This window comes from Pelobates fuscus, chromosome 9 (genome assembly GCF_036172605.1).
Source record: "Pelobates fuscus isolate aPelFus1 chromosome 9, aPelFus1.pri, whole genome shotgun sequence".
NCBI classification, from domain to species: Eukaryota; Metazoa; Chordata; class Amphibia; order Anura; family Pelobatidae; genus Pelobates; species Pelobates fuscus.
Window position 1 is genome coordinate 63,849,202 of NC_086325.1, and position 24,799 is coordinate 63,874,000.

The 24,799-nt window shown below is 41.6% G+C and overlaps 1 protein-coding gene across 1 annotated transcript in view; it reads right to left on the bottom strand.

Annotated features, from left to right (window-relative positions):
• The window catches only part of VGLL1 (vestigial like family member 1), a 30,283-nt gene extending 16,453 nt beyond the window's left edge, over positions 1 to 13,830 (bottom strand). The window contains exon 1 of the mRNA XM_063433530.1: positions 13,646 to 13,830. The gene's annotated coding sequence lies outside the window, so the exon portion shown is untranslated. The remainder of the gene's footprint in view (positions 1 to 13,645) is intronic.
• Between the last annotated feature and the right edge of the window lie 10,969 nt (positions 13,831 to 24,799).

Consider the following 24,799-nt stretch of genomic DNA (forward strand, 5'->3'; position numbering starts at 1 on the left):
ATATTTAAAGGCAGGTCCAAGAAGTGTTAATGCAAATTTCCCATGAATTAGACATGTGCATTCGTTTTTGTACGAATACGATTTCGTCCGGAAATTCAGGTCTTTTCGTATTTGTTTACTAAAACGTAAACGAAAGCCCTACATGCGATATATATATAAATATAATATAATATATATAAACTAAACAAAAGGGCAAATGCCGACTGCATTACCTTTTCATTTAGTTTGTTTGTTTGATATACTCCGTGCTGCAGAGGAATTAACCCCCACAGTACGGAGAAATAACACTGTGCAAAAAAAAACACAAAAAACAAGGAGGGAACAGGCAGCGCTGCCAGCCCCCTCCTTGTAATAAATAACCGTTAATACACCCCCCCCCCACCCCCTTTAAAACCTATGGGGGTTTGTATGTATTAATAAAAGGGAGGTTAAATCCTCCAACATGCCTCTACTCGCAGCATGCCGCAAGTAGCGGCATGTCGCCTAAACTAATTTAAAAGTACTAGTGAGTACTAGTGACTGGGCAGCTATTGCTGCCCAGTCGCTAGTGCAATAAGGGGGGACCTGGCACAAGTCCCTCCGTTCCCCCATGGTGGGAAACAGAATATAACTAAAATGGGGGGGACATAGCGCACCCGTGACCGCCGGTTGGGGATTATTAATATAAACGGGGGGGACTTAATGTCCCCCATGGTCCCCACCCATGAGCGGCAGGTGGGGACTTTAATAAATTAAATTGGTGACCTAATGTCCCCCCTGGTCCACAACGGCGGGTTGGTACCCTAAATAGGTGCATGCGGTACCTGTGCCAGGTCCCCCTTATTGCACTAGTAACTGGGCAGCAATAGCTGCCAAGTGACTAGTAGTTTTAAATTTGTTTAGGTGACATGCCCCTACTCGCTGCATGCGGGAGGATTTAACCTCCCTTTTATTAATATGGACCCCCATACTGGTCTATAGTTAGTTTTAAATGACAACGAGTAGCCACTAGCTGCTCGCTGTTTAGGTCATAGTGACCCCCATAAGTTTTAATGGGGTGGGGGATGTATGAATTGTTATTTATTACAAGGAGGGAGCTGGTAGCGCTGCTGGCTTTCTCCTTGCTTTTTTTTTTGCACATGCACAGTGCTGTTTGTGTCCTAATGGACGAAAAATAATAATTTTTGAACAAATTTCAATCGAAAACGAATGGTTTGCGGACGAAACTCGGGATTGACTAATGAAATTTTTCTTCAGTACGAAATCATTCGGACGAAACAAAAATGTCACTGGTGCACTGCACATGAAATAAGTCTACATTAAAGTTAAAAGAAATGTAGTTAATGCGACATGATAGTCTTTAGTATACATATCTTACAGGGACAGGGGTTTTATGGGAAATAGGGATACACAGAAAAGTTAAGTACCTAGAGAACACCACAAGTGCTTTATTTGAGCACGACAGACAGCCCCCATCAAACGGGTAATTGAATCAGACTGACCACTACATGTGGCTATTTAATTAAAATGTATTCTCTACAAATCTAATGCTAGTTGATAAGTGGTGTGTTAAAGCTCTGAGTTCATCCTCAATATGTTTGCTCTTGCTTGCTAAACCTGCTTTTATATACAAGTTATACAAGTCACAAGATATTCTTAGATGTCATGGGGAGGGTGGGTTTGAGTTTATTTGTAAATAACTCTTGGTTGGGCTATTGCGATTTATTTACGATGAATCTTAAAAGGGACACTCCAGATGCCTAAAGCACATTAGCTCGCTGAACTGCTTTATGTGTGAACAGTGCGTCCTCTTTTTCATTTTACAAAAAGTGTAGATTTTATTAGAAATTTACACTTTTATAAATTAACCTAGTTACACCCCCCAAACTGTCAATCAGACAACCAGTCCTGTTACTTCCTGGTTTGTTTAGCTCTGTGAAGCTAAACTTAAGAAATAGGCATCAGTTACTCAGAGCACCTACCTTGCAAAGACTTCTCACTGAGTTGCATTGGGAAGTCTGTGATAAGACAGCCACAGAAAGTATGGTATGAGTTAGAAGGTGTCACGATACTTACCCAATCAACACGCTGCTCGAGCATTCCTGTGCGCATTAATCAGGAAGCTCCGCCTCCCAGTTCCTTCTTCCTTCCCAATCAGCGCTTGCATTCGGACTTCCTGAGCAATCCAAATGCGGCAAATGCATTTGGGTATTCTAACAGAGAGAGGAACACTGCCCCCTCGCAAGCCCACTATGCTTATAGTCATATGACACCTAGCATCATTTTCGGGTCTAGGAGTGCCACGTCATCACTGCAACCCCATTCCTGCACTTTTTGGAATCGTAGGATTGACGTGGATGATTCAGTGTCCACTTCAGGATATAAAGAAAGTTTTCAGCCCCATAGTTATTGCCATCCTCTTCCTCTTGCTTCCTTGCCTGGTGCATTATATAATCCTGATTTTCTGGTTAGCCAATTTTGGCTTGTTTACTGAATCTTCTAACCTCTGTAATCCTGACGTGGCTAGTTAAATTGTATTTTCATGTTACCGGTTTCCTGATCTTGGCTAGCTTCACGTTTATACGTTAAACCTGGCCATTCTTAGGTCCAGTGATACGTCCTGTCTTCATATTCCTGACCTATACTTGTAAGTTGGGTAGTGTAGCTGAGATTTACAGCTTTTTAAAGCTGTTTTTTGATAGAGCACCAATATAAAACAAATGCATAAGTAAATGCATGCACATTTTATATATTTTTTCATTTATATACTAAAGAGTTTTTTTATATTATTATTTTTTTTATTTGGGCAATGGAGTATCCCTTTAACTCTTCATACATGTTATGTTACATTACCCCCGTAGCACACACTGAGAGGATGATGCATATGTATCTAAAATATAGTCATTATTATTATTATTATACTGTATTTATAAAGTGCCAACACATTCCACAGTGCTGTCCATGGGTACAGTTGGTACAAGCTAAAAGACAGAGGCACTATACATCTAAGAGGCCAGAAAAAATTCAACAAACAGCCACAAGAGGAGTTGAGGGCCCTATTCCCAGTGGAAGTTATATAACATTTAGTGTTTTGAAACAATTTCTGTATATAGAGGCTTACTTACAGTGAAATACAATGTCCACAAACTCATATTTCTTATGCACATAAATAAAATAAAAATGTGCGAAAAATTTGCACAAATGTTTCTTAATCCCTAAAACCTTTCGATAGCTTCAGAACTAACCTCGACAGCTGATGAAAATGCACCCTTTTTATACCCAGCACTTACGTCCTTGTTACTGTTTGCCATTGTCCATTCAAATGGTTTTTATAAAGAAACATTGAGGAGAAATCTCCAGTGCAAAGTGACTCACAGAGATGTGTAATTTTATTGAGATTTATGGATTCATATGAAAAAAACAACAAATCACACGTTAGGGTTTTATTAGGTAAAGTGTCATAATCAAGTATTTGTATGTGCAAATAAAACATGTTGACTTGCTATACAATGCTAGTGGACTCCAACTTCTTTTTTTCAGGCCCCAAAAAATGGCAAATAAGAATCCAAAACAAAAAACGTATGAAACAGTTAAAAAAACAAACAAAAAAGAAACACAGAAATCAAAAATCAAAACCACTGACACAATCAATACCGTGAGAGTTCACCTACGAAGGCTCATTCAGTGCACTGTGATTGGGTGACTTGCAAGCCAACCAATCACAACTCTCTAATGGCCATCTCACTTTTCATGAGAGAAAATATTTATACACGTATATCTATTTTAATTTTTCAATGTTTTTTTTGTGCAAATCAGGTCTTTTTGCTGTGTTTATATTAAACGGTTTTGTCCTAGAAAGAAATAAAGAAAATTGATATTCTTTGACCCCCTTCCATAACAGACTTACACTTGCTAGGACTCTAGAGTCATGCTTTTCTTAGCATTTATGCTAGGCAAATAGATGCACTGGTTGCCCTTAGCTCTGTTTCTATATTCAGAAGCCAGCCTGCGATGCATGACAGTGGATAACATGGATCTTGGCTTCCAAACTGACTTCCAAACATCACTGAATGCAGGAGCAGGATGGCTATTCACACCACTAGTAAATCTATTTATTTATTTATATTTATAATTGCAAGTCTTGTCTTACATTGGTATTAAGTTTTAATGGTGCTGCCATCAGAAGGTCATAGCAGGTAAAACACTTGAAACCACTTTACATTAATGAACATGGCATGAACAGTTTTGTATATGTTAACCTCTTCCTTTATATAATAATATAAATTTAAAATATTGTTAATGTATTGATAATGTTAAATTAATTATTTTGTCCGTTACATAATTTTTTCAGAATCAATATTTTTCTCAGATAATATGGTATCTAAAATATTACTAAACATAAACAAGCAAAAATACATTATTTTTTTGCCACATACAGTTACACAAAAATGTTAAACTTACATTAATAGTAATATTTTTTTGTAGCCATGACGTTCAAAACTGCCCATATACAGCGATAATATTATTAAAATAAAACAATGACCAAATACACAAAAGAAGTACTGTACTTTTCGATAAACCTTTACAAATAATCCATACTCTGTATTGATTGGTATGGGTTTCTCTTTCTCCTCCCTGATCCCCAAAAAAGCCTGAAAAAACCTTTTAATTTAGCCCCTTAAGGACTGAGCCAAATGTACAAGTTGTGAACAGAACAAAACGTAAACAAAACCTGGCATTTGCGCTATATGTCTGTCCAACCGTAATTCACCTCTTTCATATTAAATGCACCCCCCCTTATTATATATCATTTTATTCAGGGGAAACAGGGCTTTCATTTATCAAATATTTAGCTATGAAACATAATTTAATATGAAAAAAATGGGAGAAAATAAGATTTTTTTTTTTTTTTTAGTTCTACATGACATTTTAACTGTCAATGTCATAATACTGTTTGCTTTCACTGCAATAAAATACACATATTTGTATTCAGCAAAGTCTCAAGTGTAAAACAGTACCCCCTATGTACAGGTTTTATGGTGTTTTGGGAAGTTACAAATATAGCGTGTTACATTTCAAATTGAAATTCGCCAGATTGTTTATGTTGCCTTTGAGACTGTATAGTAGCCCAGGAATTAAATTTACACCCATAATGGCATACAATTTGCAATAGTAGACAACCCAAGGTATTGCAAATGGGGTATGTCCAGTCTTTTTTAGTAGCCATTTGGTCACAAACACTGGCCAAAGTTAGCGTTAGTATTTGTTTGTGTGTGAAAAATGAAAAAAACGCCAATTTTGGCCAGTGTTTGTGACTAAGTGGCTACTAAAAAAGACTGGACATACACAATTTGCAATACCTTGGGTTGTCTACTATTGCAAATGGTATGCCATCATAGGGGTAATTTTCATTCTTGGGCTACCATAGGGTCACAAAGGCAACGTAAGCAATCTGGTGAATTTTAATGTGGAAAAAAATGAAACACAAGCCTTATATTTGACGCTGTAACTTTGGAAAACACTGTAAAACCTGTACATGAGGGGTACTGTTGTACTCGGGAGACTTCGCTGAACACAAATATTTGTGTTTCAAAACAGTAAAAAGTATTGCAGCAATAATATCATCCGTGTAAGTGCTGTTTGTGCGTGAAAAATGCAAACAACGTCACTTTTACTGGCGATATCATCGTTGTAATACATTTTACTATTTTAAAACACTAATATTTGTGTTCAGCGAAGTCTCCCGAGTAAAACAGTACCCCCCATGTATAGGTGCCACTGACTAGGGGGGTGCCATGACGTCCAGTGTCATGTGTCACCCCCCCATCATTATGCTGCGGCGGCTGCGCACAGCCGCAGCACCTTTGCGCCCGGCGGGACTTAATTCAAGGAGAAGGGGGAGGAGTGTTGCGGGCCGCGACGTCGCGCAACATGATGACGTCGTGCGCAGCGCCGTCAGCCCGCCTTCACGGATATTCAGGCGGTCAAGGCATCATCAAAATGTGAGTAGTCATTTTTTGTGATGGGGCTAAATTAATTAAAGGGGGGTGGATAATGGATTAATTAAAGAAGGGGAGGGAGGTTTAATTAAAGGGGTGAGGATTAATTAAGGGGGGTGTATTAATTAATGGGGGTGAGTATTAATTAAGGGGGTGTGGATTAATTAAGGGGGGTGTATTAATTAAATAAGGGGGGTGTATTAATTAATGGGGGTGAGTATTAATTAAGGGGGTGTATTAAGGGGGTGTGGATTAATTAAGGGGTGTGTGAGGATTAATTAAGGGGGTGTATTAATTAAGGGGGTGTGGATTAATTAAGGGGGCTGTATTAATTAAAGGGGGAGTGAGGATTAATTAAGGGGGGTGTATTAATTAATGGGGTGAGTATTAATTAAGGGGGTGTATTAAGGGGGTGTGGATTAATTAAGGGGGATGTGAGGATTAATTAAGGGGGTGTATTAATTAAGGGGTGTGTGGATTAATTAAGGGGGTGTATTAATTAAGGGGGAGTGAGGATTAATTAAGGGGGGTGTATTAATTAATGAGGGTGAGTATTAATTAAGGGGGTGTATTAAGGGTGTGTGGATTAATTAAGGGGGGTGTGAGGATTAATTAAGGGGGTGTGGATTAATTAAGGGGGGGTGGATTAATTAAGGGGGTGTATTAATTAAGGGGTGTGTGGATTAATTAAGGGGGCTGTATTAATTAAGGGGGGAGTGAGGATTAATTAAGGGATGTGTATTAATTTAGGGGGGTGTATTAATTAAGGGGAGTGAGGATTAATTAAGGGGGTGTATTAATTAAGGGGGGTGAGGATTAATTAAGGGGGGTGTATTAATTAATGGGGGTGAGTATTAATTAAGGGGGTGTATTAAGGGGGTGTGGATTAATTAAGGGGGGTGTGAGGATTAATTAAGGGGGTGTATTAATTAAGGGGTGTGTGGATTAATTAAGGGGGGTGTATTAATTAAGGGGGAGTGAGGATTAATTAAGGGGGTGGATTAATTAAGGGGCAGTGAGGATTAATTAAGGGGGTGTGTTAATTAAGGGGGGCTTGGATTAATTAAGGGGGGTGTATTAATTAAGGGGGCGTGTATTAATTAAGGGGAGTGTATTAATTAAGGGAAAGTGAGGATTAATTAAGGGGGTGTATTAATTAAGGGGAGTGAGGATTAATTAAAGGGGTGTATTAATTAATGGGGTGTATTAATTAAGGGGTGTGTATTAATTAAGGGGGGTGTATTAATTAAGGGGCAGTGAGGATTAATCAAGGGGTGTGTGTATTAATTGAGGGGGGTGTATTAATTAAGGGGTGTGTGGATTAATTAAGGGGGGTGTATTAATTAAGGGGCAGTGAGGATTAATCAAGGGGTGTGTGTATTAATTGAGGGGGGTGTATTAATTAAGGGGGGTGTATGAATTAAGGGGGGTGTATTAATTAAGGGGCAGTGAGGATTAATCAAGGGGTGTGTGTATTAATTGAGGGGGGTGTATTAATTAAGGGGGGTGTATTAAGGGGTGTGTGGATTAATTAATGGGGGTGTATTAATTAAGGGGGGTGTGGATTAATTAAGGGGGGTGTATTAATTAAGGGGGGTGTGGATTAATCAAAGGGGGCTGTGGATTAAAGAATTAAAGGGGGAGGTATGAATAATGGGGGTGCAGGTTTTTTTTTATTAAGGGGGTTGCAGTATTCTATTTATTAAGGGAGGATGTGCACTGCAGATTTTTGTTTTTTGTTAAGGGGGTGTGCAGGTTTTTTGTTATTAAGAGGGGTTGTGCACGTTTTTGTTTTTTATTAAGGGGGTGTGCAGGGTTTTTTATTAAGGGGGTGTGCAGGATTTTTATGTGTAGGGAGTGAATGAAATTTATGTGATTGGGGTGCAGGGTTTTTATGTGTAGGGAGTGTATGACATTTATGTGATCGGGGTGCAGGGTTTTTATATGAAGGGCGAGACAAGGGGCTTTGTAGAAAGGGGCAGGGCAGGAGTTTTCTAGAAGGTTCTCACCAGCCCCTTTCTACAAAAGCACTGGTCTTCCCCCTTCTACAAAACTGGCGCATTTTACAAATTTTACAAGCAGTTTACAAATGTGTGCAATAAATATTATTGAAAACATTGAAAAAAATGTGGGTGTTTTCTTACATTTTTATTATGGGGGGGGGGGGGGGGGGGGTGCCACACTCAGGGTCCGCCCCGGGTGCCAAATGCTCTAGGTACGCCCCTGTGTATAGGTTTTATGGTGTCTTGGAAAGTTATAGGGTTAACTATAGTGCTAGCAAATTAAATTCCCTATACTTTCGGCATGGGTTGTCAGGCAGGTCCCGCTAATTGTAATTAATTAGGATACCTAATTATGTAAAAATATTACATAAATATATGTGTAGAATTAATATATGTATATATATACTTATGTGTATATATATGTATATATATTTATTTTTTTTTATATATTTTTTTATATATATATATATATATATATATAGGTATATATGAGTGGCCAGTGAAGTTATCACTAGGCTGTAATGTAAACACTGCATTTTCTCTGAAAAAACAGTGTGTACAGCAAAAAGCCTGAAGGTAATGATTCTACACACCAGAACAAATTTAATAAGCTGTAGTTGTTCTGGTGACTATAGTGTCCCTTTAACTTTTTTGGAGCCTATACAAAAATTACAAATTCTAGAGTGTCTCAGGTGGTCCTGCTCTATAGTCTATCCTGTAATACTATGAGACACCGACTCCCAGTTCCCTTTTCCAAGATGATAGCCATTCCTTTTATAAAGAACCGGGGAGATATCTAATCCCTTTGTCAATAATGAGAACCAACCACACACTTACATTAGCATACTTAAGTGGTGATTAACATAGAGAGTATCTGCCTCCCTCCATGCCCCAGAAAATCGGCCATATCAAATCTTTAGCATTATGGCTGGTTTATAGTTTACGTTATGGCTGGTTTATATTTGCTCCATATTCAGTATATTGTACAGCTTGCTACAACTAACCTAATTTTAACCATCTCTCCTATTTTGTAGATATATACAAACATAAACATATACTACATTCCAAAGATGACAATCTGGGTCACCTCAGCCTGCGAGGTTGTTGCTTCTGTGTATAACAAACTCTTGGTGAAAGGTTCCCCCTAGAGCCCCTAGCTGTGTGAGATGAAACGAACAATGTTACAAAACCCGTTGTGGGTGAGTCTTTAACAAATTGTTTATCAGCCAATCTTTACAGTTCGACTGTCTGACCTTCCACTCACTGATTACCAATGCTCCGAGATGTAGAGAGGGAGAGACGGATAAAAACGCATTTACGTTTCATAATACACAGTTACCTACTAATTATATAAATGCAGCAATTTACAATGCTATGCCATGAACATTCATCTTCTTATCTCCAAAAAATTCCCAGAAAAGCACCGTTGCATAGTGCTTAATTAAAGGGACACTCCAGACCCCTAATGCACTTTCAATAAATTTCCATAGAAACTGGAGCTTTTTAAAATTAAATATTGGAATATACAAAATGGGAATACAGCTGAAATCTAAAAATGAGAAAGCATGCAATAGTAAAACACTGTTTAGTGAATAAGCCCCAAATGCTTAGCGTTGCACTCACGAGTTGGTGTTAAGAGGTATATCAAGATGCCTGTTGAGGGGGTCTGGATCTCCCTCCTTGAATGTTTAAGGATCTTCTTTGGCATAAAAGAAAAGTTTCAATGCTTGAAAAGCTTTTTCAAAAGGATCTATTCCATGATTTTAAACAAACAAAAGCAACAGGTTCATGTCCTGTGCATTTTGTCTGTTAAATTTAGAGAATTCCTCAAGGACCATTAATAGCATAAAACAGAATAAAACAATACGATATAATAATATGTCTAAATTTCCACTCTCTAATAGCTACTGGTTAGTTAAAATTTTGCCAGGTAAGTAGAAATTCACCTCTGGTAAGCATTCGAGTGGCTAGTAACTTTAAAAGGGAAAGTCCACTACCCAGATAAAAAATTAAAAATTACTGTTTTGTAGATTATTTTTTTTTGTCATGCGTGCATTTAATGATTGAGAGTTTTTTAAAACCTGCAGTTATCTCGTCTTTCTGTGGCTGTCCAATCACAGCCTTTCAAATGAAGCTCAATGAGACGTCATTACAAGGCAGATACTCTGAGCAATTGCTGCCTCTTTAGTTTAGCTCCAATGAGCTAAACAACCAGGAAGTAACATGACTTGTTTTTGATTGACAGTCAGGGTTTGTAACAAGGTTAATTTATAAAAAAAAAAAAAAAGGCCAATTTCTATTGAAACCTACACTTTTTTTGCTAAATGAAAAACTAGGTAATTTTCTTCACACGTAAAGTACTTCAAAAAGTGTTTAAGGGGTCTGGAGCGTCCCTTTAAGGCCTGGCTAAATAGCACAGAACTCCAAATGGTAAACCTTGGAAAGATGCTAGTAAGTAATATTTTTTCCCAATGTATTCAGATCTGAATTGAAATAAAAATACTGAACAGGAAACATAAACTTGTTTTGCCCTCATTATATTTATAGTCAAAACAGACCATTCTTTTTAATGCAAAACATTTGCGAAAAATGAATAATGCTGTACATGACCCAGCAATAAATCATTTATGTATAATAAAGTAATGACCTGGAATGGTGACTAACACACTGCAGGCTGTGGTTATGTGAGCTGTAGGATGTGCAATATATATATATATATTATATCTTGAGTGGGGTTTGTTCACTAAACAGTGCGCTGAGATGATTAGAGAACCCTGTTTTGAAGCTTAGGCCAAAATAGCTGAGTTGGATAATTATAAAAGTCTGACACAGTTTGCCAGCTGATCATAACTTGCTGTTTAGTGAACGAACACACCTATGTAATACTTTGCTCTCTTTATTGCTGCTACACGCTATAAAATTGCCCAATTTCAACTAAACCTCACGTACGATCCGGCAATCCTAGACGAATCCTTAAACCCATGAACCAAACCAAAAATCTTTTTACTGCTAAGATCATTTTACACACCATATCATGCTGGTTTATTAGATTATACTTAGTATGGTTTACTATTATTTAAAAATCTTCACTCAAGCACCAAGTACAATGACCTATTCAATCTGATGCAGTTCCTTTAGCATGCACACCAAGACAGCATTTCATTTATGTGCCTTGTTAAAGCACATGGTACTGAGACGTACCTGTGAATCCGGTGGACATTTAAGATACCGTGGAATAACTCAGTCTGGCTAAGGGCTGAGTACACAAGATTGTCAGTGCATGACCTTAAATATAACTAATAATCCTAAACTACAAATAAATAAATTTCCTTTCAACTGGTCCTGAAATAATGAGAAAAGTTAAAATTGAAAAAAGTTAAGGAAGGAACGATAAGTGACCACATATCCAGGAAGAAAGCTTTCAATATGATATCACAGTATGATTGTAAAATCTAAATCTAGCACTAGCACAATAATTATAGTAACTAGATGCTTTGTTAAAATACATATAGTACAGCATAGGCTGCCCAATGGCTGTAGAACATGGTGGACTCTCCTGTAGCATCCTATGTAGACACACACACCCCCAAAACAGACCATTTCTTCAATTTACCACAGTTTAACATATGTTATGGGGTGCATTATGTATTGTGTTTAGACAACTCTAAGTAGATAGTATGACTTTCTTTAACAGTATGCATTGGTGAATTGACAAGTAAACTGGATCATTTAGGCTAAGCTGCACTAGGAAAAGCTTTAACTCAATTGGAATGATTTGGTTTTTTTACACTCATCTATTTGGGCCTACATTTTATGAATAAACCCATTGGAGTCTTATCACATTTTTTATTCAAACACTAACAGTTTTATATATGTATGCGCGAAAGATAAATATGTGTATGATTTTAATTTGGTTTACATGGTGGCGTCTAGTCACCAATCCCCCTAGTTTAGCGTAAATGCAGAAGTATTGCCGTAGCTAATCTAATAGTTACATATATATCCATGATTTATGCAGATACATTTCCTTAATTTTATTGTATTTTTATGTATTTTTCTTTCTTTCATGAATTTAATGAATTTAATAGACTATAAATTGGTGCTGTTTAAATATAGAAAATCCTGCTCTTTGGTTAGTACATATCCGATAAAATGTGCCCAGTTATAAATGTAGGTAGTGACTGGCAAGTGGTTCATGGGAATAGTAGTTCTCAAACATCAGAAAGTCTGGCATTTGACATCTCTATATTAAAAGGTTTAATCATACAACAGTGAATAACTGTTACAAAAAATGTTGGACAGATTGATTCTCCAAGTTGGGAGTTTTTTCAAAAATTGGGTATGTTCGTCAAATGGAAATAACCTGATAATTTGTGAATAAACCCCTATTGGGAATCTTAATTTGCATTTTCAACTTCTTTCATAGAACTGATACACATGGATTTCATGCATTGGGGGTCAAGAGGCAACATTAGAACATGATCTCATATGCGGTCAACTTATGAGAAAGGTGATATCTAGACTCTATACAAGGGTTAGGCAACCTTTTAGTAGTACTGAGCCAAAACAAGATCTTGAATTCCCTTGGTCTGACGGTTCTATTTTTTAAAATTGAGGTGTGTTTGTTGCCATATGCTGCTTTTGTTAATTATGGGTACTACAGTTGCTTTGGAACTTTGTAATTGTGCGAATGTGAGCTATTTGTGAGTAGTTTGTGGTTTTGTATATAAAATCTATGAATGTGGGCTGTGTACAGGGGCTGCTTGTGGAATTGTGTGTGGATGATATGTCACATTGTGTGTTTGGTAGTGTGTGTGTGGGGGGGCTGCTTATGGTATTGCATGTGAGAGGCTGCTTTTCGGGTTGTGTGCATGTATGTGGATTGTCAGTGGTATTGCGTTTGTGGAGATTCTATGTATGTTTGTTTGTGGGCTGAATGTATGATTTGTATGAGATAGACATCTTATGTAGCTCTATGTATATCTAGCAGTGTGGGTGACTTCCCCTTGGACGCGGCTGGCCAGTTACAGGTCATGGGCAGGAGTTCCGATAGCTTTACTCCAGTGCAGATTACCGTTCACAAGTGCTGGGAGGAAGTGATCTGAGATCAATTCCTTTAAGTGTGCAATTAGTGCATTGAGGATAGCCCCTCACCACCTGCAATCACCACTTGGTTTACACTAGTAGATATCTGAAGTACCGCTGGGACTCCTGATAGGCCAGAGTCATGGGCTGCTGACTCATATGTCTATTCTAAAAATAAATAAATACATAGATACATGCATACATATATAAATACACAGATATATTAAAAAAATTATTAACAATCCTTATTCCAACATCGAAGTGATAAATCAAAATCAGAAAGTAAACATAAATCGACTTGAATGAGCTTCAGGATGTTAACACAAGAAAAAAGTAGAAATTAAAATAGTTCTTCTTATGAAAATACAATATTAATAATTTCGAATCCCGCATCTCGAATACTATAATTCTAAGTAAATAAGTATTAAATAAAGCTTTACCTCAAGCTCACTCCAACATTCTCTTGAGCTAAGGTACTGGCACTCAAGGGGTTAAAATGAAACCTGTAACTATGCAAATAAATATCAGTCCACTCTTAGTATGTCAATCACTACGAAGCTGCACGCTGCTGAGATTTACCTTTTACAGATTTATAGCGATGAGGTTTGGTCCCATATAAAACCACTGGGCATGTTCTTGGCTTAGATATATTCCAGTGCGTGTGCTCAGGCTGCCGAAGCTGCGGGAGGTTAAAGTGCTTGGTGTGAAATAGCTGATCACTTTTTCAGTGACTGACTACCTTCCCTCTGTAACTGCAAACTGAAATGTTTGGCCTGACGGCTTTGCTACTGATGTTTCTCCCTTAGAGCTAGTGTTAAAGGCGTTTCCATCTCAGTGACAAGGAATTTATAAAATGCACCCAAACTTGAAAACCAGGAACAAGAAGCAAGGTTCTACTGGGTTCGCGTCTTGCTGAACAATGAAGAAGCAACGTTTACTTTAAGAAATCTTTTGTTGCAAACACAACAAACTCACAGTAGTTAACTGTTCAGCAAGAATAAAGCGAGTGTGTCCGGTCTGATCATAAGGCGATCACTCAATACTCGTCTTGGCTAACAGAAAGGAAAAAGCGTGTGGGCTAAATCAGGTTATCCATCGGGTTCATTTTTGGGAAGTGTCACTGACTGTAAGGAAGGAGAAAACATGCAGACATGCTTCAAGTAGAGGCCACGGGATGATTAACGTTCACTATAGCAATATGTGTCAGGAAAAAAGAGTTTGTGAACTAAAGGGTATTGCTTGGATTAAAACGTGAATAAAAAAATATATAGAAATTACCATATTTATTAAGGTGATTCTAAATCAAATCAAATAAAATGTAAGAGGATTACTGATACACGATGACATTATTTGAAATTAGAGGAAGTAAGCCTGAAGGATATGGTGTAAAATTACAACTTTGAGAAATAGTAGTAGATACCTGGAGGTGTCTTCCAGCTGAAGTGTTATGAGCTTTATAAAGAATTCAGTGCATTTCCATGCAGTAATGTTTTGGTTCTTCAATGGGCAACGCCAGATTTACCATTAGGCAGAGAAGGTACCAGCTTATAGGCTCCTATACTGTAGGGGGTGCATATTTTGAGCAGTTAATGTGCCTTTTTGGAGGTTAAGTGCTCTGATGCAGAGACACAAGTACCAGAAGCCCTGGCCAATGTCCTCTGTAGCCAGCCTCATCTGTTTTTTTGTACATATGTTTGTGTATGTGTATCTGCGTGTGTGTCAGCATATGTATTTATCTGTGTTTGTGTTACAGTGTATTTGTGTCAATATGTGTGTGTATCTTTGTGTGTTCATATGTGTGTTTATCTGTGTGGCTGTGTGTGTATCTTTGTGTGTGTGGCAGCGCATGTGTATGTGTGCATACATCTGAGCATTGGATAGGGGGTTGTAACCTCTAACCTTAATGCGCCAAACCCTCCAAGCTGTTATGCATAACTGTTTGTGAAATGGATTTGCGAACACATCGTGTTAATATCACAAAGTTAGAATTTGTATATTTGTATTACAAGTCAATGAAAAATTATCTTATAATATAGTCATTGTTTATACATGTGTATTTAAAGGAACAATACGATGTTAAAAATAAACATATTATATTTTAACTTTGGGGTGTTCCTTTTTTTTTTTTTTTTAGATGTAGGACCCCCCCTTCTCTTTGCCTCACCGTTCCTCTATCCCAAATTTATCTTGATGATCTCACGTCCAATCCAAAGCTTCTCATAAAGAAGGATTCAGAAATTCCCTGAGTCCGTCAACAGAATTAAAAAAATAACAATAGGCCACATCCTGAGAGCCGCCACTTCGTGCTTACCTAGGTACTGGAAAACTAAACATACTCCTTTGATTAAAGAAGTGCTAAAGCTGGCCATAGACAATAAGTCTCATGAACTGTCACACAGAAACAACTCACACATCTTTGCTACACTAAAATACCATTGGGATTTATGGGGAGTTGAAATTAAACAAGTTTATAATTTGTAAGACTTGCTTTCTAACTGTACAGTATTTGTAGTTTACATGCCTTGTACATTATTTTATTGATTGTAACATTGGATGGACCTCCCCTTTCCGCCTTCCAAGTTTTCGGCTTCCTTTCCCCTCCTTTATTATACTGTTCTTATAATTTGTTTTAAAATTTGCAAAACTTTCAATAAAAACTATTTGAAAAGAAGGATTCAGGACCTGATGCCTTTCACTTAAAACAGTTGGGCATAGTGGAAGTGCTATAGTGGACTGTTGTGTCCCTTTAAAGAACCATAACTACTACAGTGTGCTGTAGTTATGATGCCAGAAGTGCCCTGGCACACCCCAATGAAAGTAGTCAATCTGTTTGGTAATGGTTAGACCTTTGACCCGCAGTCCACCAGGCCTTGTTCCCTGTCCCGCAGCCAGAAGTCTAAGCCGTCGGGATGCAGGGGTGTGCTCATTGTCTGAGAGAAATCAGCTGACTCTCTGATCCAATGAGCTAATCCTGCACATCCTGGGTCAGCTCAAGAGTGAGCATGGAAGCTCTCACTTAGCTCAGGAATGAGCACGGAAGCTCTCACTTAGCTCAGGAGTGAACACGGAAGCTCTCACTTTGCTCAGGAGTGCGCATGGAAGCTCTCACTTAGCTCAGGAATGCACACAGAAGCTCTCACTTAGCTCAGGAGTGTGCACAGAAGCTTTCACTTAGCTTAGGAGTGCGCACGGAAGCTCTCACTTAGCTCAGGAGTGCGCACAGTAGTTCTCAGAAGCTCTCACTTAGCTCAGGAGTGTGCACGGAAGCTCTCACTTAGCTCAGGAATGCACACAGAAGCTCTCACTTAGCTCAGGAGTGCGCATGGAAGCTCTCACTTAGCTCAGGAATGCACATGGCAGCTCTCACTTAGCTCAGGAGTGTGCACAGAAGCTTTCACTTAGCTTAGGAGTGCGCACAGAAACTCTCACTTAGCTCAGGAGTGCGCACAGTAGTTCTCAGAAGCTCTCACTTAGCTCAGGAGTGTGCACGGAAGCTCTCACTTAGCTCAGGAATGAGCATGGAAGCTCTCACTTAGCTCAGGAATGAGCACGGAAGCTCTCACTTTGCTCAGGAGTGAACACGGAAGCTCTTGGAAGCTCTCACTTAGCTCAGGAATGAGCACGGAAGCTCTCACTTAGCTCGGGAGTGTGCACAGAAGCTCTCACTTAGCTCAGGAGTGCGCACAGTAGTTCTCAGAAGCTCTCACTTAGCTCAGGAGTGTGCACGGAAGCTCTCACTTAGCTTAGGAATGAGCATGGAAGCTCTCACTTAGCTAAGGAACAAGCACGGAAGCTCTCACTTAGCTCAGGAGTGCGCATGGAAGCTCTCACTTAGCTCAGGAGTGTGCACGGAAGCTCTCACTTAGCTCAGGAATGAGCACGGAAGCTCTCACTTAGCTCAGGAGTGCGCATGGAAGCTCTCACTTAGCTCAGGAATGCACACGGAAGCTCTCACTTAGCTCAGGAGTGTGCACAGAAGTTTTCACTTAGCTTAGAAGTGTGCACGGAAGCTCTCACTTAGCTCAGGAGTGCGCACAGTAGTTCTCAGAAGCTCTCACTTAGCTCAGGAATGTGCACGGAAGCTCTCACTTAGCTCAGGAATGAGCATGGAAGCTCTCACTTAGCTCAGGAATGTGCACGGAAGCTCTCACTTAGCTCAGGAATGAGCACGGAAGCTCTCACTTAGCTCAGGAGTGTGCACAGAAGCTCTCATTTAGCTCAGGAATGAGCATGGAAGCTCTCACTTTGCTCAGGAGTGAACACGGAAGCTCTCACTTAGCTCAGGAATGAGCATGGAAGCTCTCACTTTGCTCAGGAGTGAACACGGAAGCTCTCACTTAGCTCAGGAATGAGCATGGAAGCTCTCACTTAGCTCAGGAATGAGCACGGAAGCTCTCACTTAGCTCGGGAGTGTGCACAGAAGCTCTCACTTAGCTCAGGAGTGTGCACGGAAGCTCTTACTTAGCTCAGGAATGAGCACGGAAGCTCTCACTTAGCTCAGGAGTGTGCACAGAAACTCTCACTTAGCTCAGGAGTGCACACGGAAGCTCTCACTTGTAGCTGTGAGAAGATGGGAAGCAGTGTCCAGTTGACCACAGGTAAGAAGTCAAAACATTTCCAAACAGTATAAAATGAATGCTATATTATGGTTCTGGAAACTTCCATAGACTGCTCAACCTCTGGACTTAGTTTATCATGTCTTTATAAATTCTCTCAATAGCATTACTTTATTGTTATGTATTATATTATATGTGTTACTTCCACTGCAAAAGTGTAGAAGTCTTCCTCACTATCTGAGTTGCCACAGAGGGGTTTGTATTTGGATGCCATGAAGTGCCTTTTTTAAGTAATAAATATGCTCTACGACTATCTACGACCTGGCGTGGCGGGTTGGGGGAGCTCATGGAATCTGCTATCAGATGTAGTGTGCTTACCAGCTGTCACTTGAGCGTGTTCATTGCATACTCTCTTAGAAAAAAAAAAAATAACTAAACTGAAACAAAATACAACAAAAAAACAAACAACAAAAAAGCATAAAAGCACTTGTAGCGGAGAGGTAGTATAATCCACAGTATCTCCGCTGGGTAACAGGAGCATAAAATAATCCAGGCAAATAAATACAGCATACAATAATTCCGGTAGCGTTGCAAGAATTCTTCCTTCCCAAGAACTAGACGACACATAGGCTGGGAGTCAACTGAGGTTTTAATCACAGGTCACAGTATTTATGGGATTCCCCATGCAAGGGGTTTCCCTACTGACATTACAGGGGTTGTACAGTAGGGGACTACATGGGGAACTTAACAACCTGGACATTTCTTCCATCATGCACTGCTGTACGAGAGGGATACTCCCACTAGAATATACAGTTAAGTGGATTATCCCTCCGTACAGCAGAACCAATATTTCACATGACAATGCATAACTTTTACATTATTCATTATATTTAAACGAATAGACGTTCGGTAGATAGCTGGGGTCTGAGCGCACATTTCGTGAAAGTACCGCTCAGATCCCAGCATAAATAACCGAACGCCGCACGAAGCAAACATTACTTTCAAGTTACATGCAAACTACCGATTGACCTTAGGGAAACACATTACTGAAGGACCGGGGCTCCCGAACGGCTTGGAAGTCCAGCGGTATTCGTGCCGTCGAGTAGCAGATTTTAGTTCCAGGCGCTCAACGACCAAATACCGCTGGGCTAACAAAGGATCCAAGATGACCGACCGCCGCGTGGTCGGTAGCCGAACGGCGGCCACCCTGAATCCCTCTAATTACCGATTGCAACAATGTTGCAATCCTTAATGGGAGCCACACAACCTCTTGTGTGTGGTCTCCCTTCGGTAGTTTGTTCGTTTCACGAACAGTGTTGAAATTCACTGTTCGTGAAACTATTGTATGAATGCTGGTGGCTTTCATGCCACCAGCATACAAACACTATTGTTCGCATGGAATACACTATGCAGAAATACACTTGGTTCTTAAAGCTATAGGCACACATTTAAGAAAATACAGTTGAAAGTGGCTAGTTTTGCCACAACACTCAAGGCCAATGCTGGAATGGCACCAAACAGGAGCAGTAGGCCGCACAATGGGAATTGGGGCTGGAAATGCATTTCAGAAGCATGGGCCCGGGCTGTGGTCCCCCCCTGCCCTATCTCCTCCTCTTGCCTTCCTTTCCCACCTCCCTTCCCTCCCCTTCCATCCCTTTCTGCCTTCTCCCCCTTGTCCCCCACCCCCATCCCTCCTCGGTCACCTCCATCCCCCCCTTCATCCTTCCTACCCCCAGGGTCGTGGCTATGGGCTGGCCCGGACTCTGAGGGTCAGACAGATCTGAAATAACTAAAACTACCCTTCTCCACTAGACAATGGGATTTCATGAAGTTTTACCCTAATGTGAGCTATACCAGGGTTCTAGTTGGCTGAGCCTCCCACCCCGTTAGAGGAGACACCCTCAACGGAGTGGACGCCCACCCCCGCAGACCTGGCAATAGATAAGACCAGGAACTAGAAGTTACACAGAACTGCATATAACCGGAAGTTAATATACAAATATACTGGGTGAAACTTTGTTTATACTTTATTAAACTAATATTTCTTGTTATTCTTTATACCCTACTCTGACCCCCCCTTTGCTTAACCCCCCCAAGCCCTCTTCCCACCACCCTTAACCCCCCCTCCCCACCTCTCGGTCTCTAATCTAAGCACCACTTCGGAAGCCTTCAGACGGGACGAACAAAAAAGATCTTGGTCCGATCACGCGGACATAGAACTGACTCTGCGCATACCAGGGCCCCATGCTCCCTGGAAATGGAGGTTAAATAACTCCCTTCTCAGAGACACGTGGATAAAAGAACAGGTCCAACAAGAAATTAAACAATACTTTCAGACATTGAACTACAGAAGTTAGACGAATGATAAGGGAGCTGATGACAGAAGAGGTCAACAGAGACATAGTCCGAGCAAAAAGACTGTTCTATGAAAAGTCCAATAAAATGGACACACTTCTTGCAAGGGCCCTTAGACCTAAAGCCAAAACCACCATGATCGCTGCCATCAAAAATTCACAAGGTACGGTCCTCAACAACCCCCAAGACATAAGTGCGGAATTTACTCAGTTCCTTTCCGAAGTGTACAATCATGCCCCCACATTAAATGGCAACAATGGTGCTTATGCATCAGCAGTTGCTGCCTTTCTTGACAAAGCCCAACTCCCAAGAATTAATGTGGACCTGACTGACTCCTTAGGCACACCTATAAACGCAGAGGAAGTCAAAAGAGCCATCGCAGGATTAAAAGGGAATAAGGCCCCAGGACCAGACGGGTTCAATGGCACCTATTACAAGACATACAAGAAGGACTTGGTGCCCCATCTGACCAACATGTAAAAAACATAGATGGAGGGAGAGACACCAAACCCTGACCTTGCCACTGCAGATATAGCCCTAATCTCTAAACCGGGCAGAGATGGGACTAATGTCGCCAATTACCTCCTCATATCCCTGATAAACTATGACCTGAAAGTCTATGCTAGCCACCCGCTTAAATCCACTCATCACTAAATATATTCACACAGACCAAGTGGGCTTTGTTTCCACACGACAACTATATGAAAACACACGTAGGACGGTGGACCTGATATGGTGGGTGGGGAGGTCTTGGACGCCTTCTAAGGTCCTTTCCCTGGACGCAGAGAAGGCGTTCGACAGAGCCCATTGGCACTACATCTTCAGACTCCTGTCAGAGATGGGATTGCCAGCGGCCTTGTCAGTGCGATACAAGCACTTTACACGAACCCCAGGGCGCAAACAATACTGCCTGGAGCCACCACGAAGTCCTTGACCTACAAACGGCACACGCCAGTGCTGCCCACTATCCCCACTCTTGTTTATCCTGGTCCTGGAGCCATAAAGGGATTCGTCAACACCTCAGAAGTTGTGAGGTCAGGTATAGTGTACCTTTTGAAAATTTCATATAAAAGAGGTTTTATTTCCAGGTTTAGCAATGCACCTACCACTCTCAAGTGCACGAGAGGTACATGCACCAGGCCCGGACTGGCCATCGGGCATACCGGGCAAATGCCCGGTGGGCCACGATGGCCGTGGGGCCGAGGCCGGCAGGGGAGATCACAGGATCTCCCCTGCCAGTCTCTGCAGGGCCAGCGCTACCCGAGCGCCGGCCCTGCTGTGTGCTTCCATGGGCCGGTGGGGAGATCAAAGATCTCCCTCACCGGCCCAGAGACACTGACAGGCGGCCGCTGGCAGGAGAGGGAGTGAGGGAGGGAGGCAGACGAGAGGACCAGCGGAGCTCTAACCAGCAGCTCCGCCGGGTCCTCTCGCGAGGTCTGAGCGTTGCCGCGGTTACCGCGGCAACGCTCAGATCTCGCGAGAGTGAACTATAGCCTTCAGGCTAAAGTTCACTCTCACCACTGGACCACCAGGGAAGGAAGCTGCACGGCACCCTCCCACCCCCCAGCCCCAGGCAGAACGGATCCCCCTCTCCCCACAGGCAGAACAGCTCCCCCCTCCTTCCAGGCTAAAAGGTAAGAAGGGAGGAGGGGGGGATATAACTTTTTTTTTTTTTATTAATAAAAAATATATATTTAAATGTAAATAAAATATACATTCACATTCACACACACAGCACACAGACACACACAGCACCCTCAGACACACACAGCACCCTCAGACACACACAGCACCCAGACACACACAGCACCCCCAGACACACACACAGCACCCCCAGACACACACACAGCACCCCCAGACACACACACAGCACCCCCACACACACACACAGCACCCCCAGACACACACACAGCACCCTCAGACAAACACAGCACCCTCAGACAAACACAGCACCCCCAGGCACACACACAGCACCAGCACCCCCAGACACACACAGCACCCTCAGACACACACAGCACCCTCAGACACACACAGCACCCCCAGGCACACACACAGCACCCCCAGACACACACACAGCACCCCCAGACACACACACAGCACCCTCAGACACACACACAGCACCCAAACATACACAGCGCACTCAAGCACACACAGCGCACTCAAACACACACAGCGCACTCAAACACACACAGCGCACTCAAACACACACAGCGCACTCAGACACACACACAGCACCCTCAGACACACACACAGCACCCCCAGACACACACACAGCACCCTCAGACACACACACAGCACCCTCAGACACACACACAGCACCCAAACATACACAGCGCACTCAAACACACACAGCACCCTCAGACACACACACAGCACCCTCAGACACACACACAGCACCCTCAGACACACACATAGCACCCTCAGACACACACACAGCACCCCCAGACACACACAGCACCCTCAGACACACACAGCACCCTCAGACACACACAGCACCCCTAGACACACACAGCACCCTCAGACAAACACAGCACCCCCAGACACACACAGCACCCCCAGACACACACACAGCACCCCCAGACACACACACAGCACCCTCAGACACACACAGCACCCTCAGACACACACACAGCACCCAAACATACACAGTGCACTCAAACATACACAGCACACTCAAACACACACAGCACCCTCAAACACACACAGCACCCTCAAACACACACAGCACCCTCAGACACACACATAGCACCCTCAGACACACACACATAGCACCCCCAGACACACACAGCACCCCCAGACACACACAGCACCCTCACACACACACAGCACCCCCAGACACACACAGCACCCTCAGACACACACAGCACCCACACACACACAGCACCCTCAGACACACACAGCACCCTCAGACACACACACAGCACCCTCAGACACACACACAGCACCCTCAGACACACACACACAGCACCCAAACACACAGCACCCTCAGACACACACAGCACCCTCGCTCACACATATACAGCACACTCCCACACACACACACACACACACACACACACACACACATATACCGTATATACTCGAGTATAAGCCGACCCGAATATAAGCCGAGGCCCCTAATTTTACCCCCCAAAAATGGGAAAACTTATTGACTCGAGTATAAGACTAGGGTGAGAAATGCAGCAGCTACTGGTAAATTTCTAAATAAAATTAGATCCTAAAAAAAATATATTAATTGAATATTTATTTACAGTGTGTGTATAATGAATGCAGTGTGTGTGTATGAATGTAGTGTGTGTGTATGAATGCAGTGTGAGTGTATGAATGCAGTGTGTGTGTATGAGTGCAGCGTGTGTATGAATGCAGTGTGTGTATGAATGCAGTGTGTATGAGTGCAGTGTGTGTATGAGTGCAGTGTGTGTATGAATGCAGTGTGAGTGTATGAATGCAGTGTGAGTGTATGAGTGCAGCGTGAGTGTATGAGTGCAGCGTGTGTGTATGAGTGCAGCGTGTGTGTATGAGTGCAGCGTGTGTGTATGAGTGCAGCGTGTGTGTATGAGTGGTGTGTGTGTGTATGAGTGCAGTGTGTGTGTATGAGTGCAGTGTGTGTGTATGAGTGCAGTGTGTGTTGCAGAGCCTTGGTGGGGAGTGGGCAATTTTATTTTTTTATTATTTTTTTTTTTTATTATTATTATTATTTAGTATTATTTTTATTTATTTAATTTAATTATTATTTATTTTTTTATTATTTAATTATTTTTTTTATTATTACTATCTTTTTTTTTCGTCCCCCCTCCCTGCTTGATACATAGCAGGGAGGGGGGCTCTCCTTCCCTGGTGGTCCAGTGGCATTGGTAGTTCAGTGGGGGGAGAGGGGGCTGCAGAGAGCGTTACTTACCTTTCCTGCAGCTCCTGTCAGCTCTCTCCTCCTCCGCGCCGTCCGTTCAGCTCCCTCTGTCAGCTCCCAGTGTAAGTCTCGCGAGAGCCGCGGCTCTCGCGAGATTTACACTGGGAGCTGACCGAGGTGCTGAACGGACGGCGCGGAGGAGGAGAGAGCTGACAGGAGCTGCAGGAGAGGTAAGTAAGATCTCTGCAGCCCCCACAGCCCCATTGTCTGTATTATGGCAATGTAAATTGCCATAATACAGACATTGACTCGAGTATAAGCCGAGTTGGGGTTTTTTAGCACAGAAAATATGCTAAAAAACTCGGCTTATACTCGAGTATATACGGTATATATAAATAAAATAACCCTCAGTGAGTTAACAGACAAAGAAAATTAGAAACCTAGAATGTGACGGCACATAAAAACACCCTCACACAAAGCACCCCTCTTACATACACACACACTGCGCCCCTCACGCATACAATATGTCCAAATATATATATATATATATATACATATATATATATATATATACACACACACACACTAAAGCACCCCTCACACTGCACCACTACACACATTACGCTCCAGATACACGCTAGATCCCTTACCCTATATGCACTCTTAATCCTCTACACACACACACAATCTCCTATACACACTCTGGGTCCTTTACACAGTAGATCTCCTACACACACACTACATTCCTTGTCAGCAAACACATACAACATTCTCTAAACACACCCTCTCTACAACCCCTACACACACTACGTCACCTATACACACACACTTCAACCCATATGCACACACTCGCTACATCCCCTATAACACTATGCTCCCTATACACAAACTCTCTACAGCCCCTAGCCACACATATTACACCACAAACACAAATGAAATTGACCTATTTACACAATACCACACCACACTCTACAC